Genomic DNA, 19,149 nt, shown 5'->3' on the forward strand with positions numbered 1-19,149 from the left:
GCGAAATTTTCAAAATTTTTGCCAAATTTCCGTTTTTTTCACAAATAAACGCAAGTTATTTGAATGAAATTTTACCACTAACATGAAGTACAATATGTCACGAGAAAACAATGTCAGAATCACCGGGATCCATGGAAGCATTCCAGAGTTATAACCTCATAAAGGTACAGTGGTCAGAATTGTAAAAATTGGCCCGGTCATGAACGTGCAAACCACCCTTGGGGGTGAAGGGGTTAAAGGGAATCTGTCACCTATTTTTTCGTATACAAGATTCAGCCACCCCCATCAGGGGCTTATCTACAGCATTCTGTAGCCTGAAAGAGAAGAAAAACGAGTTATATTATACTCACCCAGTGGCGATCCAGATCTGGTACGGGTCCGAGGGGTGTCGCTGTCCGGTCTGGTGCCTCCCATCTTCTAGCAATGATGTCCTCTTCTTTGCTTCCCGTCGTGGCTCTGGCGCAGGTGCACTGCTCTGACCTGTTGAGGACAGAGCAGAGTACTGCAGTGCGCAGCCGCCGGAAGTATGTCATTGAGATAAACAACAAATCGATCCAAGAAATCTTGAAAAACATCATTAAAGAAGTGCTGATGGCAGGGGCGTTGCTAAGGCCAAAATGAATAGCCAGGTATTCAAAATGTCCATATCTAGCTCTAAAGGCAGTTTTCCACTCATCTCTCATGATAATTCATATGAGATTATAAGCCCCTCTTAGATCGAGTTTGGTAAAAATATTGGCAACTCAGGAATTAAGGGAGCAGGTAGCAATTTTTAATGGTAATCTTATTTAATTCTCTGTAATCAATACATGGCCATAAGGTTGAGTCCTTCTTTTCTACAAAAAACAAGGGTGCTCCAGCTGACAAAGAAGAAGGTTTGAATTAAGCCTTTCTCTAAATTTTCATCTAGGTACTCCTTAAGTACTTCCAATTCTGGTTCAGAAAGATTATAAATTCGCCCAAACAAAATGGATGCTCCAGGAAGCAATTCAAGAGGACAGGTGTAAGAAAGATGAGAGGGCAGTTGTTCGGCTTTCTTCATACGACAGACCTCACTGAACTGTTGGTGCTGAGGTGGTAGTTTATCATAATTCTGATGAGAAATCTTGGATACTTAAATTGGTTTGAGAACAGATAAATTAGCATGGCAATTGTTTTTACAGTACTCAGAGGGAAAGGATTATATATTGAAAACCAGGGAATTCCTAGAATAACTGGAAATTTTGGAGAGGAAATAAGATGGAAACTAACCGCTTCATGATGGTTTGGTTCAATACAGACTTCAAGCTCAATTGTCTCTTGAGTAACAGGTCCAGAAGATAAAGGTGATCCATCCACAATTTCCATATCGATTGGCATGTATTTAGTCCCACTTGCTATGTTATTATCGAGTGTAAATTGTAGGTCCATAAAAATTCCTCCTGCTCCAGAATCTAACATGGCAAAGCATTGCATTTTTTGGCTCCCAATTATGACCTGTATGGGAACGAAAAATGAGACAACGGTTATTTCTCTTTGCCTTTATCCTGCATTACAGATGTAAAGGTCTAAATCGCTTTCAGTTTCAGCATTTGTGAAAGCTATGGTTTTTTTTTATTAGGACAATTGATGGCAAAATGTCTAGTGCCCCCACAATAGAGGCATACATTTTCTGTACATCACCTCTCCATTACATGTTGGTGTTTTAAAGCTGACTGAGTAAAGGAATAGTTAGGGGTGATTCCAAATATTCGCAGTCTTTCCTTCATTCGTTCAGTGAGTCTCTGATCAATTCTGATTAGTGATGAGCAAGCACTAAAATGCTCGGGTGCTCGCTGCTCAGGTCGATCAAATTGGAATACTCGGGTACTCGACCAGAGCAATGAGCCCAATGTTAGTCTATGGGAAATCTGAGCTTTTTTGCCAAGACCCCCCCCCACCCCCGAGGTCTTTCTAGGGTATCAAAACATCAGAAATGTATGGGGACAGAGCCCAAATGACATGGGAACATCATGGGGATCGCCCCTGGAAGCATTTATGACTCCTAGATCACTGCTGTAATCAATGCTGTCAGAGTGTGACGCCACTTTTACAGACGCACACAAAAATATACAAAAACAAAACCAAAATTTATTTTACAGGGAAATATGCTAAGGAACATCCTTTCCAGGGTAATAATTTGTATGTAAGGCAAAAGATATAACTCCCCAAAAAATGCTACTCCACCACTTTGGCAATGTTTTCCATGTAGCGTTTTTATGCGTTTTCCAACGTTTCCATTGCTTTCAACTAATATAAATGCATTTACTGGGAAATGACATTGTAGCATTTTACCTTAGCTGGCCATGTGGTGTGTGACACATCATCAGACACATCTTGTATCATTTATGAAGGAGTGACTCTTAAAGTTACAAAGCCTATTTTTATAGGGGCATCAGTCGGCATCACTATTCTTAACCCCTTCCCGACCTGTGACGCCACATAGGCATCATGAAAGCCGGTGCCAATCCGACCTGTGACATCTATGTGGCATCATGGCGAGATCGCGTTCCTGCGGGTCGGGTGACCGGGGTTACTGAAATGTCACCAGATCCGCAGGTACAGGAGGACCTGTACTTGACCCCGGGGGGAGGCTTTGCCCCCCCGTGGCTACGATCGCTATGATTGGCTGTTGAAAGTGAAACAGCCAATCAGAGCAATTGTAATATTTCACCAATGAAACTTGGTGAAATATTACAGTCCAGCCATGGCCAATGCTGCAATATCACCGGCCATGGCTGGAGATTGTGATCTGCTGCCCCCACTGACTGACGGTGGCGATGTGCCGCCGCCGTCAGTATTTCCTCCCCTCCGTCCTGTCCTCCGCTCCCCCCGCCATCCCATTCCACCTCCTCCCCCGGCACCTTCCAGAGACGCTCCCGGAGTCCCTCTGTCTCCAGGCCTTCCCCCATTGGCGCCGCCATCTTCTTCCAGTAAAAAAAATGGCGGGTGCATGCTCAGTGTGCCCGCCGGGATCTGCCAACCGGCACTCAGCAGATTCCATTCATTCATTCATTCCAGGTACATTTTGATCACTGCGATAGACCCTATCACAGTGATCAAAATAAAAAAAATAGTAAATAAAACCCCCTTTATCACCCCCTTAGGGAAAAATGTATGTAAACAAATGTATTCATTTTCATTTTTCAATTAGCGTTAGGGTTGGAATTAGGGTTATGGCTAGGGTTGGAATTAGGGTTAGGTTTAGGGTTAGGGGTGTGTTGGGGTTAGGGTTGGGATTAGGGTTAGGCTTGTGGTTATGTTTATGGTTAGGGTTGGGATTAGGGTTAGAGGTGTTTTGGGTTTAGGGTTTTTGTTAGGGTTTGGATTAGGGTTAGGGGTGTGTTGGGGATAGGGTTGGGATTAGGGTTAGGCTTGTGGTTATGTTTATGGTTAGGGTTGGGATTAGGGTTAGAGGTGTTTTGGGGTTAGGGTTGTGGTTAGAGTTAGGGTTGGGATTAGGGTTCGGGGTGTGCTGGGGTTAGGGTTGGAGTTAGAGTTGAGGGGTTTCCACTGTTTAGGCACAGCAGAGGCTCTCCAAGTGCGACATGGCGCCACCATTGATTCCAGCCAATTTTGCACTCAAAAAGTCAAACGGTGCTCCCTCCCTTCTGAGTCCCGATGTGTGCCCAAACAGTAGTTTTACCCCAACATATGGGGCATCAGCATACTCAAGAAATTTGCACAACAACTTTGGGGGTCTAATTTCACCTGTTACCCTTGGGAAAATAAAAAATTGGGGGCTAAAAAATCAATTTTGTGGAAAAAAAATGATTTTTTATTTTCATGGCTCTGCGTTATAAACTTATGTGAAGCATTTAGGGGTTGAAAGCGCTCACCGCACATCTAGATAAGCTCCTTGGGGGGTCTAGTTTCCAAAATGGTGTCACTTGTGGGGCTACTGTTTAAGCACATCAAGGGCTCTGCAAACGCAACATGACGCCTGCAGACCATTCCATCAAAGTCTGCATTCCAAAACGGCACTACTTCCCTTTCGAGCCCCGACGTGTGCCAAAACAGTGGTTTCCCCCCACGCTTGGGGTACTAGGGCACTTAGGACAAATTGGACAACAACTTTTGGGGTCCAATTTTTCCTGTTCCCATGTGAAAATAAAAAATTGCAGGCTAAAAAAATCATTTTTGTGCAAAAAAAATGATTTTTTATTTTCACATCTCTGCGTTATAAACTTCTGTAAAGCACGTGGGGGTTCAAAGTGCTCACCACACATCTAGGTAATTTCCTTGGGGGTCCTTGGGGGATCCATTTTATTCTTTTGCCCATGTTAAAATGAAAAAAATTGATGCTAAAAGAAGATTTTTGTGAAAAAAAAGTACTTTCTCATTTTTACGGATCAATTTGTGAAGCACCAGGGGGTTCAAGTGCTCACTATGCATCTAGTTAAGTTCCTTGGGGGGCCAAGTTTACAAAATAGGGTCACTTGTGGAGGAGCTCCAATGTTTAAGCACACAGGGACTCTTCATACGCGACATAGTGTCCGATTGGAGCTAATTTTCCATTCAAAAAGTCAAATGGCGCTCCTTCCCTTCCGAGCTCTGTCGTGGGCCCAAACAGTGGTTTATGGCCACATATTAGGTATCAGTGTACTCAGGAGAAATTGCCCAACAAATTTTAGGATCCATTATATCTTGCTTCCCATGTGAAAATGAAAAAAATGATGCTAAACAAACAATTTTGTCGGAAAAATTAAAATGTCCATTTTTTCTTTCCACGTTGCTTTAGTTCCTGTGAAGCACCTGAAGGGTTAATAACCTCCTTGAATGTAGTTTTGAGTAGCTTGAGGGGTGCAGTTTTTAGAATGGTGTCACATTTGGGTATTTTCTGCCATATAGACCCCTCAAAGTGACTTCAAATGTCAGGTGGTCCCTAAAAAAATGGTTTTGTAAATTTTGTTGTACAAATGAGAAATTGCTGGTGAATTTTAACCCTTATAACTTCCTAACAAAAAAAAATTTTGTTTCCAAAATTGTGCTGCTGTAAAGTAGACATGTGGGAAATGTTATTTATTAACTATTTGTGTCACATATCTCTCTGGTTTAACAGAATAATAATTCAAAATTTGAAAATTGCAAAATTTTCAAAATTTTCATCAAATTTCCAATTTTTTCCCGAATAAATGCAAAAATTATCAACCTAAATTTACCAATAACATGAAGCCCAATATGTTGCGAAAAAACAGTCACAGAATCGCTAGGATACGTTGAAGCATTCCTGAGTTATTACCTGATAACGGAACACTGGTCAGAATTGCAAAAAATGGCCAGGTCATTAAGGTCAAAATAGGCTGGGTCATGAAGAGGTTAAAGGGCCATTCTAAAACAGTGTGTCTCCTATACAGTTATTTCCTATGAATTGTGTGGGTGAGCTGCCAAAAACTAGGATGCACCCCAAAACCCCTTTCACGAGATTTACAGGAGTGCCTGAAAAAATGTTCCCATTATAAGAGAGTGAGTCTCCCATAGTGTTTGCCTATGCATTGAATGCAAGGGCTGCCTTGCCCCAAAGTTACATGCATCACAATAACCCTTGGAACACACATAGAGGTGGGCCTCCTGAAAACAATGTTCCCATTATTAGGAAGTGGGTCTCCCATAGTGCTTATGGATCGCCTGCCAGGGCAGTGGGGTACTCGGTACCGGGCCAGTATCTCAGAGGGAATTGTCACAGTAGCGGTGACCCGGTTCATGGCCCTGGGCGTCCATGTAAAAGGGGTTAAGCGTGACTGATTAAAGTTTATAAGTGAATGATACGTGACGCCACCTGTGGTGCTCGGCAATGAAGGGGTTAAGCCGACGCTGCAGGCAGATCCTCTGGGACAGATGGTATAAGGCAGCAAGATGTAATAGCTCCACACAGGTAGAGCTGTAGTCCCAGGGCAGTAATGATAGGTGTTGAGGAAGAGGGTGCAGTGTTAGGCACAGAGATGTAGCAGTGCTAAAGGGGTTGCAGGAAGAAGGCAATGACATGACAGGGTGCAGTTTCCTTTACCTTTGCTTTGCTTTGCAAGTGCAGTCCAGGATCCAGATTACAGATGGAACAGGAGTTGACCAGCCTGGAAGCAACTCAGGAATCTCTCTATGCAGATGGGTTGTGTAGTCTCCTTTCTAGCGCTTATCTGAGGTACATGCAGTACTGAGTTACACTGAAGTTCCTCTTGCTTGCTCTCTTTTAGAACCCCCTCGTATGGCAGACAGCTGTAGTCACCTTCTTCTGGCTCACACGTTGCTGTTGTGCCTCCGAGTCTTATGTGGGAACAGAGCATTTACAGCTTCCTATTCCTCCAGTTTCTGCTGCAGGAACATCAGTATCCATACAACCTCGGGCACCGGAATCCGGAACCATGCGCCACGCTAGAAGTGAGCCTGAACTCTGCTCAATCCTCCAGCTCTTCTCCTCTCATCCACACACTTCGCCCTCCTCACACGAACTAACTAAACTTCCTCTTCCTGGCCCCCAGAGAGCAGCTCCTCCCCCAGCTTTGGTTCAGAGCTCCCTCTGCTGGCCTGAAGTGGGAACTGTGCTTTGTGTTGTATTTACCTGATAGAGAGACCCTTTATTGCTTCCAAGCATGACATCACACTCCCTAGGAGGAAAGTAATGCCACTGTGGCGACCGTACTCCTGGGGGCGCCACATTTGCCCATGCACTGAATGCAAGGCCTCCTCACACGAGCTAACTAAACTTCCCCTTCCTGGCCCCCAGAGAGCAGCTCCTTCCCCTGCTTTGGTTCATTGCTCCCTCTGCTGGCCTGGAGTGGGAACTGTGCTGTGTGTTGTATTTACCTGATAGAGAGACCCTTTATTGCTTCCAAGCATGACATCACACTCCCTACTCCTGGGGGTGCCACATTCCCCCTAGTGCAATTCAGTAATCCCAGACTGAAGAAAACATGCAAAACATATTAACATATGAACAATTGTAAATGTAACAGGATTTCAAAAATGAAAAATTTCAAAAACCAAAGGTCCAAATATAGTCCTTTTGATGATTAGTCCATGCGTCAATGTCCATGGTCCATTTCCTGAGCAGTTGGTAAACTATGTGCAAGTAGAATTTTGACCACACATAGTCCTGTGGTACAATTGTCCATCAAAACAAAATAAGATCTTCTAAAAGGGTTCTTACAGAGTCTCTGTAGGCACATAAACTTGAAAAGTTGCATATTTACATGTACAGTTTACATTTTCTATTTGCACTTTTCTCTCTATATTTAACTGGGATCTCAAATTTTGTACTACGGGTAGATCTGCGTAGCATGGGTACTTCTAATGGCCTATTTAGGTTTAGTGGGCCTGTTACTGCTGTTGGTAAACTGGGTAGTAGCCGTCTACGAACTCTTAGACTCTCTGTGGGCATGACAGATTCACCACTGGCAGGGCGAGGATTCTCTGGCTCCACTGCTGGTGTGGCATCCGCTGCCTGAACTTCCTGATTTTCAGAGTTGTCTTGAGTCTCTGCTACTTCAGTTGCAGTAGGCTGGGGAAAGATTAGGACAGGAACCTCGATGGCTTGATCCATCCTTGTCCAGTTTACAGGAAATTCTCCAAGTACAGTGTTGACCTTTTCTTCTTCTTCTATGGGTTGAAGGTTGTTTTGTTCTCCCATCCTTTCCTTTAGCTGGTCAGGGCACAGTTTCAGATGATCCCTCGATACTGCTGATGAGGTTTCTCCTCCATCCTTACTGATAAGGCACACTTTGGTGTTGTCGAAGTTTGATGGTAAGACGGTGTAGGGTTCAGCTTCCCATTGGTCATCCAGTTTATGCATCCTCCTTTTCCTCTTTAGGACTTGTTCTCCTGGTGACAAGGGGACTGCAGGTGCATGTTGATTGTAGTTCTTCTCTTGTTTTTGTCTCGCCTGAACCAGACTCTTTTTACACACTCTTGTACTCTTCGGTATTGTTGCTGCCTCTCCATATCCCAGTCAGCATCTGGTGATGTTACCTCCGGTGTCAGGACTCCCATATCCAAATCAAAACGCAGCTTGCCAGGCCTCGCTCTCATTAGGTATGCGTGAGTGCAGTTGCTCGAATTCACAGGAATGTGATTGTAGAGGTCTACCAGATCTGGCAACTTCTCTGGCCACAGATTCCTCTCTTCCAAAAGCAAGGTCTTCAGTAGATTGATCACCACCTGATTCATCTTTTCACACATGCCATTGGTCTGTGGATGGTACGGTGTTGTCCTGATCTTCTTGCAACCGTACAAGTTACAGAATTCCTGAAACACTTCTGCCTCAAAGGCTGGACCTTGATCTGTAAGCACTCGCTCGGGATATCCGTGTGGTCGACAAAAGTGCTGTTGGAATGCCCTGGCTGCTGTCCTGGCTGTTTGATCCTTGACAGGCACGACTACCAGGAATCTTGAGTAGTGGTCAGCGATGGTAAGAGCATAAACGTAGCATGAACGACTTGGGACCAGCTTCACATGGTCCAGGGCGACCAACTCAAGTGGTTGTTTGGTTATTATTGGCTGCAAAGGAGCTCGCTGGCTGTTACTGTCCTTCCTGCGCAGGTTACGTCATCCACACTCCCGGCACCAATTTTCAATAGCCTTCCTCATACCAGCCCAGTAGAATCTCTCCCGGAGCAAGGCCTCCAACTTCTTCCATCCAAAGTGTCCAGCTCCATTGTGGTATGCTTCCAAGACCATTGATGCCTCCCTCTTTGGAACTACCACTTGCCAGACCAACTCATGAGTGCAGGCATTGATACTCCTCTGGCACAGCTTTCCCTCATAGAGGAACAGCCTGCCTCTTTCCTTCCACAACTGCTGGGTTTCTTCAGGAGCATCTGGACCTGGGCGTGAGTCAGCTTGTGACAGTAGCTCCTTTACCAGGCGGACTGCGGGGTTGCTATCCTGCGTTTCTGCCCAGTCATGATGAGGCAATGGATTTAGGGTGGCCTCTTTCACGATAGACCATCTGTTTCTCACTCCTTGGGCACATTGGGCCGCAATTGGCCGGTGGAAGGCAGGAAACTCTATTTCTTCGAGTGCCTCAGGGTCTTCTCCTGCATCTAGCAGATTAGGCATTCTGGACAGTGCATTAGCATTGGCATTCTTGTGCCCTGCTTGGTACTTGATGGTGAATTCATAGTTAGACAGCCGGGCCATCCGTCGCTGCTCCAGTGCACCTAGTTTTGCAGTTTCCAAGTGAGTCAACGGGTTGTTGTCCGTGAAGATGGTAAATTTGGCTGAAGCTAGGTAATGCTTGAATCGTTCAGTCACAGCCCAGACTATGGCGAGGAACTTCAGTTTGAAGGAACTGTAGTTGTCAGGATTCCTTTTAGTGGGACGAAGCTTCCAGCTGGCGTAGGAGATCACTCTTTCTTTGCCATTCTGTACCTGTGACAGTACTGCTCCCAGTCTCACGTTGCTGGCATCAGTATACAACACAAAGGGTTGGTCATAATCTGGGAAGTCCAGAACTTCATCTCCTGTGAGAGCCATCTTCAGTCAAGTGAAGGACCTCGCCAGTTCCTCATTCCATTCAAATGTAGGACTCTTCCTCCTGGCTTTCTTAGGCTGGCCCACCAGAAGATTTTGTATAGGCGTGGCTATCTCAGTGAAGCCTTTGATGAACCTTCGGTAGTAGCCTACCAACCCGAGGAATTGACGCACCTCTTGGAGGTTGCTGGGCTTCTGCCAGTCCCGGATGACAATGACTTTGTCAGGATCCAGTGCCACACCTTCTGCACTCACTACATGACCGAGGTACTGTACCTTGGGCTTCAGGAGGTGGCATTTGGATGGCTTCACTTTCAGGCCAAAGTTGGACAAGGCTTCAAACACCTCAGCCAGGTGCTCCAGATGGTCTTCATAAGTCTTGGAGAAAACAATGACTTCATCAAGGTACAACAGGACTGTCTTGAAGTTCTTGTGTCCAAGACAGCATTCCATTAGCCATTGAAATGTCCCTGGGGCGGTGCAGAGCACGAACGGCATGTAGTAGAACTCGCAGAGACCCATTGGCGTAGTAAACTCTGTTTTCTCCTTGTCTACCTCTGCCACGGGAACCTGCCAATACCCACTAGTGAGATCTAAGGTGGAAAAATAGTTAGCAGTTTTAAGTGCAGCTAATGGCTCCTCAATTCTGGGTAATGGGTAGGCATCCTTATGTGTAATGCTGTTAATTTTTCGGTAAGCAACACACATTCTCATGGCACCATCTTTCTTTTTCACAAAGACTACTGGAGCTGCCCAGGGGCTACAACTGTCTCTGATCACCTCAGCCTCCTTCATTTCCCACAACATACTTTTGACATATTGATATTGTGTTGGGGGTATAGGTTGGTACCTTTCTTTAATGGGTGGATGATCTCCAGTTGGGATATAGTGTTGAACCCCTTTTGCCTTCCCAAAGTCTAGAGGGTGTTTACTGAATACCCGCTCATACTCCTGAGTCACTCGGTAAACCCCACTCTTTTGGTATGAAGGGGTGGAGTCAGTCCCCACCTGCAGTTGCTGACACCACTCCTCCAGCTGCTTTACAGAGTCATTGTCTCCTGCCTGGTCGGACAAGACCAAGGGCTCTGCTGCCTGTATGATGTTGTTACTGACGGTAAGCAGCTTAGCAACTGTGGCATACCAAGGTATTGAGGCCTCCTCTTCCCCACAATTCAAGAGGCGTACAGGTACTCTCCCTTTGCGGACATCTACTACCCCTCTGGCTGTCAGGACAGTGGGCCTGCTATTAGAATACACTGGCTCTACCAATGCTTAGTAATCTTTTCCTCTGAGGCCGATGGCTGCCCGACACCAAATTAACATTTCACATCTGGGGGATATCGCAATGAGGAAAGAATCACTCAATCTGACGCTGCCAATTTCTCCGCCAGACAGTTCTACCTGCTGTCTTTACATCAGGGCCTTGATCTCCTTCTGCAGGACTCGTTGTTCACTGGAACCAGCAGTCTCGGCTACCTGTTGCAACAAAACAATTACCTCGGAAAGACAATTTTCAATCACATTAGTACCTAAGGTTATCATTGGGTTACATTCTCGTCAATCAATGTCTACAACTATCAGACCTTGAGATTTTAACTCTACTCGCCCCACTTTAATGGTAATATCTTTACATCCTACTTGCGGCAAAGACTGACCATTGCTGGCAACTACTGTCAGTTCATCTCTTGGGCCGCGAGTAAGTTCAGAGTCAGCCCAATACCGCTTGTAAAGGATATATGGCATAGTTGTCACCTGAGAGCCAGTGTCCAGCAAAGCGTTCATGGGGATGCCGTCAATCACCACTGGGAGGACCGGTCGCCCTCCAACATACTTGTCTCGCCAGTTCTTTGGGCCTTGTGATCCCACTCCCGGGGGTTGGCCCTCTCCCCCGGGGTGGCAGAATCTTGCGATGTGGCCTGCCTTGCAGCAGCGACGACAGATGGGACATCCATTCTGGTCATTGCGATCGTTGTTTCTCCCTCGGAGTGGCAGGATCCTCTTCTTCCATAGCCATGGGACATCCTCTGGACTGGAGGCCAGCTGGATCTTCTCCTTTGAGGACACCTGCATTAACTGCACAGTTTTGGCAAGTGCAGCCATACTTTTGGCCAGCTCTTGGATCTGAAGGCGCAGTTCTGTAGATGGATCATTATCCAGAGTCTGTGCATCAGCCTCCACAGGGCTTGGAGGGAAAGATGCTGCTCCTTGGTTGTATGTGATTGCTGGGCGCCTAGGGGGCGCTGGACAGCTGACATTTGGTTCATGCATCACCCGGATAGCCCTGTCTTTAAAGTCTGTAAAGTCTAGATCAGGGTTCTGTAGGGCTATCATGCGCAGCTGTGCTCTGTGGGTACTGATAGGAGTCCCTCAATAAATTGCTCCTTTAACAGCCTGTCTCCATCTTTCACACTGTCTGGGTCAATATGCTTTATGGCTCACAACGCCTCCTGCAGGTTAAGAGCATAGTCCCGTATACTGTCCTGCACTCTCTGCTTACACCCAAAGAATCTCATTTTTATTTCAGCTGCAGTGCAGGGCGTCAAAGGTGCTTCTTAGCTTAGCCAGAATCTTTTTAACAGTCTCTTTATCAGTGTCCTGCCAGGCTTTTACTTCCCTTTGTGCTGCACCAGTTAGCTGCCCAGTTTCTGGCTTTCAGACAGAGGATACACCTCAAACAACTGCACAGTCTCTCTTTAAATTCACTCAGGGTATGTGACTTCCCTGAGTACTGCGGTAACCAGGCTGCTCCAGGTATATAGGGCATGGACAGTGGCATTATGGGGACTGCTGCGATGGGCGCTTGTTCCTGCTGTGCTCTGGAAGCGGCGCTGGCCGCTGGATTCTGCGGTGCCATTGGGGCCGCAGCTGCGCTGGCCCCTGCATCTTGTGGCGCTGTGGGGGGTGCGGTGACGTTCACTGCTGCATCTTCTCTTGCCTCTGACATTCTCCTCCCCCCTAGTTAACGTTGGCGAGGCCCTGGGTTGTGCTGGCTTACCAGTTGCCGCTCCGCAGGCTGGATGATCGGGGGATGCCAGGACTGCAGGCCTCTGCTTCTCAATTCCTGCGCGCTTGTTTCTTCCCGCACAGCACTTCACTTTTCACGTTCCCCGGCTGGCTCTGCCCACGACGGCCCGCCACTTTTGTTTCCCACGCGCGCCAAGTGGTGGGGTAATGGCAGCAATGGCGCAATAGGCCTATGGCACACACACAGTCTCTGGCACACAGGACCCGGGGACACCGGGCTTCTTAAATCCTGTTCGTGACACCAAAACGGATCGCCAGCCAGGGCAGTGGGGTACTCGGCACCAGGCCAGTATCTCAGAGGGAAGTGTCACAGTTGCGGTGACCCGGTCCGTGGCCCTGGGCATCCATGTAAAAGGGGTTAAGCGTGGCTGATTAAAGTTTATAAGTGAATGATACGTGACGCCACCTGTGGTGCTCGGCAGTGAAGAGGTTAAACCGACGCTGCAGGCAGATCCTCTGGGACAGATGGTATAAGGCAGCGAGATGTAATAGCTCCCCACAGGTAGAGCTGTAGTCCCAGGGCAGTAATGATAGGTGTTGAGGAAGAGGGTGCAGGGTTAGGCACAGAGATGTAGCAGTGCTGAAGGGGTTGCAGGAGAAGGCAATGACACAACAGGGTGCAGTTTCCTTTACCTTTACTTTGCTTTGCAAGTCCAGTCCAGGATCCAGATTACAGATGAAACAGGAGTTGGCCAGCCTGGAAGCAACTCAGGAATCTCTCTATGCAGATGGGTTGTGTAGTCTCCTTTCTAGTGCTTATCTAAGGTACATGCAGTACTGAGTTCACTGAAGTTCCTCTTGCTTGCTCTCTTTTAGAACCCCCTCGTATGGCAGACAGCTATAGCCTCCTTCTTCTGGCTCCCACGTTGCTGTTGTGCCTCCAAGTCTTATGTGGGAACAGAGCATTTACAGCTTCCTATTCCTCCAGTTTCTGCTGCAGGAACATCAGTATCCATACAATCTCGGACACCAAAATTTGTAACCATGCGCCACGCGCTCTTCTCCTTTCATCCACACACTTCGCCCTCCTCACACAAACTAACTAAACTTCCTCTTCCTGGCCCCCAGAGAGCAGCTCCTCCCCCAGCTTTGGTTCAGAGCTCCCTCTGCTGGCCTGGAGTGGGAACTGTGCTTTGTGTTGTATTTACCTGATAGAGAGACCCTTTAATGCTTCCAAGCATGACATCACACTCCCTAGGAGGACGGTAATGCCACTGTGGCGACCGTACTCCTGGGGGCGTCACATTTTCCCATGCACTGAATGCAAGGCCTGCCAAAAATTAGGAGGCACGTGTAGGAAGGCCTAATAAAAAAATGTTCCCATTATAAAGGAGCGGGTCTCCTTTACTTGGGATGCCCATACACTAAGTGTATGGGGTGACAAACATTTCCCCCTGTGGGACACATATTTTTTTAAATTTTTTGACGGGCATCTTAAAGACCCTTTCAACAAACTAGAGTGGCTGTATCAGCACTGAACATGGTCACCCTCGTGTTCTAGTGCTGGTGGATGGTGAGGATGAGGAGAAAGAGGAGGATGACACCAAATAGCAAAAATCAGGAAGCATATACCGATGTGTGGGTGTGAAGAGGTGCATGGGAATACACCTCCCAAAAAAAGACACTGTATTGAAGGTTATGTTTCGCTGTTATCGTTCGGTGGTGTAGAGAAGTCTGGCCCAATCCAGCCCTTGTTCATTTTTATAAGAGTCAACCTGTCTGCATTTTCAGTTGACAGGGGAATGCACTTATCAGTTATAATTCCACCAGCGGCACTAAAAACACGCTCTAACAAAATGCTAGCGGCAGGGCAGGCCAAGATCTCCAAGGTGTAGAGAGCCAGTACATGCTACGTGTCCAGCTTGGATACCCAATAATTAAAAGGCACCGAGGAATCACGGAGGACATTGGTACGGTCAGCAAAGTACTCCCTCAGCATCTTCCAAAACATTCCATTCCTTGTGACATTACCCCGCGCCTCTGGGCCAGGGCCTAGGGTTCGGCCCACAAAGTCGAGTGCTGTGCCTGATCATGCTGGTGGTGGTCAGGCTGTTAGTTTTGCTACCTCTGCTGATGCGGGCATGGCAGTCGGTGCAAATGACCTGTTTGTGGTTATCAGCAGAGTCTTTAAATAACAACCAGACTTGGGAAGACCTAACAGTTGTACTGCCAACTTCCGTTGTGCTGGTGTTATGAGGAACGGTTGCCCTCCCTCTGTCTGCGGCCAACACACTGCTTCTTCCTGCCTGTTGGGGTGCTACGCCGCCCTTCCCCTGTGTGCTGCTGTCCTCACTCTGCATGTCCTCCTGCCAGGTTGGGTCAGTTGCTATATCCTCCACCACCTTGGATTCCACTTCTGCACCCTGGTCCTCCTCCTGACTTGCTGGCAATTGTCTCATCATCGCCCACCTCTTGTGACACATTTCCACCATTGCCTTCGTGTGACTGTGGCTGCTCAAATATTTGGGCATCGCTACATGAGATCTCATCTTGCCCCACTTCAAGTGCTCCGGGCGAGAGGCCAGAATCTATAAATGGAAAACTGAACAGCTCCTCAGAGTGTCCAAGCGTGGGATGAGTTGTCTCCGGGCACTCGTCATGGCGGGAGGAAAGAGGATCAGGGTGACGAATATGCGGTCCAGACTCACAGATACTCAGACTTGACCGTGTGGAAGACAGGGTGCTGTTGGTGGTGGAAAAGTGAGTGGAAACATTATCTATGAATTCGGACAGGAAGGTCATGCTTGAAGATGTCGGTGTTTGATGTGGCACAATTTGAGCTTGCCCACAGCCTCGGCCTCTGCATGCACCTTCACCATTACGTCCACCTCCCCGTCCCTTGCCACACACCTTGCCCATTTTAAATGGACTACAATATTTTCCACCTTCACTACAAATGGCTGAATTGGTAGCGAACTTGTATGTGATCCGTGTGCGGGAAAACCACACTTTAAAATATCTGGACTGTAGGTAAAAATGTATTTTTGGTTATCAAACTGGTTTTAATAACTAGGGTAAGACACAGCAAAAGAGGAGAATGGAGGCCTGAAATGCCACAATTTGTTGCCCACAGATAGATCAGGCGTCTGACGGAGATACCAGACTGTTCAATATGTTTCCTGTACTTTTAAATTTTTTACCCCAAACTAGTGTATAGAAATAGGATCACAGACAGCAAATACAGTGGAATGTAGCCCTGAAATGGCACAATATGTAGGCCACGGATAGATCTGGCATTTGACTGAGATGCCAGACTCTTCAATATGTGACCTGTATTTGTACAATTTGTACCCCATAATAGTGTATAGAAATAGAGTCAAAGACAGCAAATACTGTGGAATGTAGCCCTGAAATGGCACAATACGTAGGACACAGAGAGATCTGGCGTTTGACTGAGATACCAGACTCTTCAATATGTGGCCTGGTTTTTTTTTTGGCCACCAAAATTGTGTCAATAAGTAGGCTATGACACTACTAAAAAAAAATTCTTTGGAGGACTAAAATTGTAAAATATTTAGCACAATGATATGGGCTGTGTGTGGCGGACAAAGCACAGTGTTAAATATATGAACTGTAGCTAAATATTTTTTTGACAGATAATTATTTTTCTGCCAGCTAAATATTTTTTGGCAGCAAAATGGTGTCAAAAAATTGGATAAGACACTCCAAAAAATACTACAGTACCACAAAAAATGCCAGCATTTTCTGCGCACTCAGATGTGATGCCTGGGATGAGCAAGGGCATTTAAAATTGCTGTATTTTCACACTGTAGTATTACAAGGATCTAGCTGTAGTCTGCAGTGTCAACAAGCAAATGGAGAAAAGGACTGTTGGTTTAGCTGGATTTGTGGATTCTATGATGGTATACCCACACTAACTAATAAAAGCACAAATCTATCCTTATCTCAGCAGCAGCTCTCCCTGCACTATCTGATTCCAGACCTGACTGTGATGAGCATGGCGGCATCAGGTCTCTTATAGAGACCCGAGCTCCCACCGAATAATTCTGGAAATGCTCAGTGCTCGCCAAGTACCGCGAGTATAGCAATACTCGGCGAGTAACGAGTAGTGGCGAGCATGTTCACTCATCACTAATTCTGATGCAAAGTTAAATAAAGTCCTCTAAATTATCAGGGGTCTTAAACCCTTGCAAGTTCATCCTCAATTAGCTCTGATAATCCTTGTCAAAATTGACTCCTCTGGGCAGCTAAATTCCATGTGGTGTCTGCCATCCAGCAGCGGAAATCGGAGGTATATTCAGCTGCAGAGCACCGCCCTGGACGTACAGTAAGTTATGCAAGTTGGTTTCAGCTGTAGAACAACTACTCGGGTCATCAAACACTTGATTCATAGCAGTGATGAAGGAAGCCAAGTCATTTAGGAGGTCAGAATTCTTTTCCACATAAGGTGAGACCCATGCAAGAGTCTCATCAGTCAGGAGATTAATGATGAAAACATTTTACCTATCACTGGTAAACACAGAAGGTTGCATCTGGAAATAGATACAACATTTATTAAGGAATCCCCACTGAATTTTGCGGGCAGTGACATACGTGCACTTGATTCCAAGTCTGAGTTGTGCAACTCAATAATTTCGTTTTGCTGACACAACACCTGTGTTTGCAACTTAGATCATTTTTCTTGGTATGTAGCACCAAAATTCTGAAATTCGGCGACTTGTTGCCTCAGTTGGGCTGCAACAGCCTCCATTTTGTGTGCAAGATTATTCTGTTTAGCACTCACCTGAGTTGCAGTAGTGATAATGCAATCACTAGGGGCAGCACCAGCAGGTAGTGTCGTCAGGATATAGCCAGAGGTTGGTACACGGAGCAGCAGTAGGATCTTGAGCAGAGGCATAGCTAAGGTTTTGGTTCAGGGGGGGCGAAACTTCTGAGTGGGCCCCTAAGCAGGTAACTTTGATTACAACTCGGTGACGCACCCTAATACTGGATGATGTAGGAGACGACTGCGCTGATACGGAAAATAATCTCTATATAAAGACCAATGTGGATATTACCGCCATATGGTCAGTGGTAAATACCAGTCCTACAAAACATACAAGTGATTACTGCACAGTTATAGTTGGTGACTTACCGCTGACGTTCTTTCTGATGGAGTCGTTCACTTTTCACGTCTTTACCCCAATGCTGAGCCGCTGCTGCGGTATGTGACCCTATTACTGCACCTGACACCCCAATATTGAGCCACTGCTGCCGTATGTGTCCCTATTACTGCACCTGATACTCCAATACTGAGCCGCTGCTGCCATATGTGTCCCTATTACTGCACCTGATACCGCAATACTGAGCCGCTGCTGCCGTATGTGTCCCTATTACTGCACCTATTGTGTGGTTCTGTGTGACCTCTAATTTCTAAAGCATCCCTCTATAATATAGTAATGCCGGGTGCAAGTGCCCTAGAAAACAGTGCTCACATTTTGCCCCATAGAATGTAATATTGCCCTGTGTGTGCCCCTTTGACAGTCACAGTAACCTGAGTTCCCCTATAACAATAAGTGCCCACTTTACATTTAATAATGTCCTGAGTCTCCCCCCTGTACAGCTCCCCTATACACAGTATTATGCCCCCTCACTGTATACATACTGACCCCTTAATATCCCCCAATGATGGCTCCAACACAGTATGATGGCCCCCTCACTGTAATCCCCACACTGTATGATGGCCCCCTAGATAGCCTCCATATAGTATAATACACCAGATAGTCCTCAATATAGTATATTGCAGCCCCCATAAGCAGACTGTAATGTAAGGCAGCACCCCCCCTATAGTCAGACTGTAATATAAGGCAGCCTCCCCATCCCCTATAGGCAGACTGTAGTGGATCGCCCTCACCCAGGGCAGCGGGGTACTCGGTACCGGGCCCGTTGGTTTCAATGGGAGTTGTTACGGTAGCTGTGACCCGGTCCGTGGCCCTGGGCGTCCATTGTAAAAGGGGAATGTTGAGCGTGTGGATGATGATTAAAGTTTATAAGTGGATGATTCGTGACGCCACCTGTGGTGTTCGGCAATGAAGATGTTAAGCCGACGCTGCAGACAGATCCTCTGGGACAGATGGTGTGGTGCAACAATGATGTTGTGGCCCTCCACAGGTAGGGCTGTAGTCCCAGGGCAGTGTAGATGGAGAGGTAGTGAGGAGAGGAGAACAATGTAGTGTTAAGCACAGAGATGTAGCAGTACTGAGTGGGTTGGCGCAGGAATAAGCGGAGGACACCAGGGCATGTAGTTCCAAAGCTTTACTCACAGTCTGTTGTGCATACAGGTGCCCGCATCCGTGCCGTGTCCTCCGGGTAAGGGGCTCAGCCAACCTCCAGGCAAGATGAAGTACTTCATTCCAACACTCCGCCAACATATGCCTTTTCTGAACGTCTCCCTTCTTGCGCCTATAGTGAAGTACTCACAGTACTGAGTTACACTGGAGTTCCTCCTTTCTTTCAGATGTTCTTAGAACTCTACTTGTATGGCAGACAGCTGTAGCCTGCTTCGGGGACTCCTTGCTACTAAGTCCCGGCTCACGCACGTTGCTGTTGTGCCCCCAAGTCTTGTGTGGGAATAAAGTGATGACAACTTCTATTCCTCCGGTGTCTGCTGCAGGACCATTAGTATGCATACAACCTTGGGGA

This window comes from Dendrobates tinctorius, unplaced genomic scaffold, assembly GCF_039654945.1.
Source record: "Dendrobates tinctorius isolate UK_male_01 unplaced genomic scaffold, ASM3965494v1 ptg000127l, whole genome shotgun sequence".
In the NCBI taxonomy this organism is placed as follows: domain Eukaryota; kingdom Metazoa; phylum Chordata; class Amphibia; order Anura; family Dendrobatidae; genus Dendrobates; species Dendrobates tinctorius.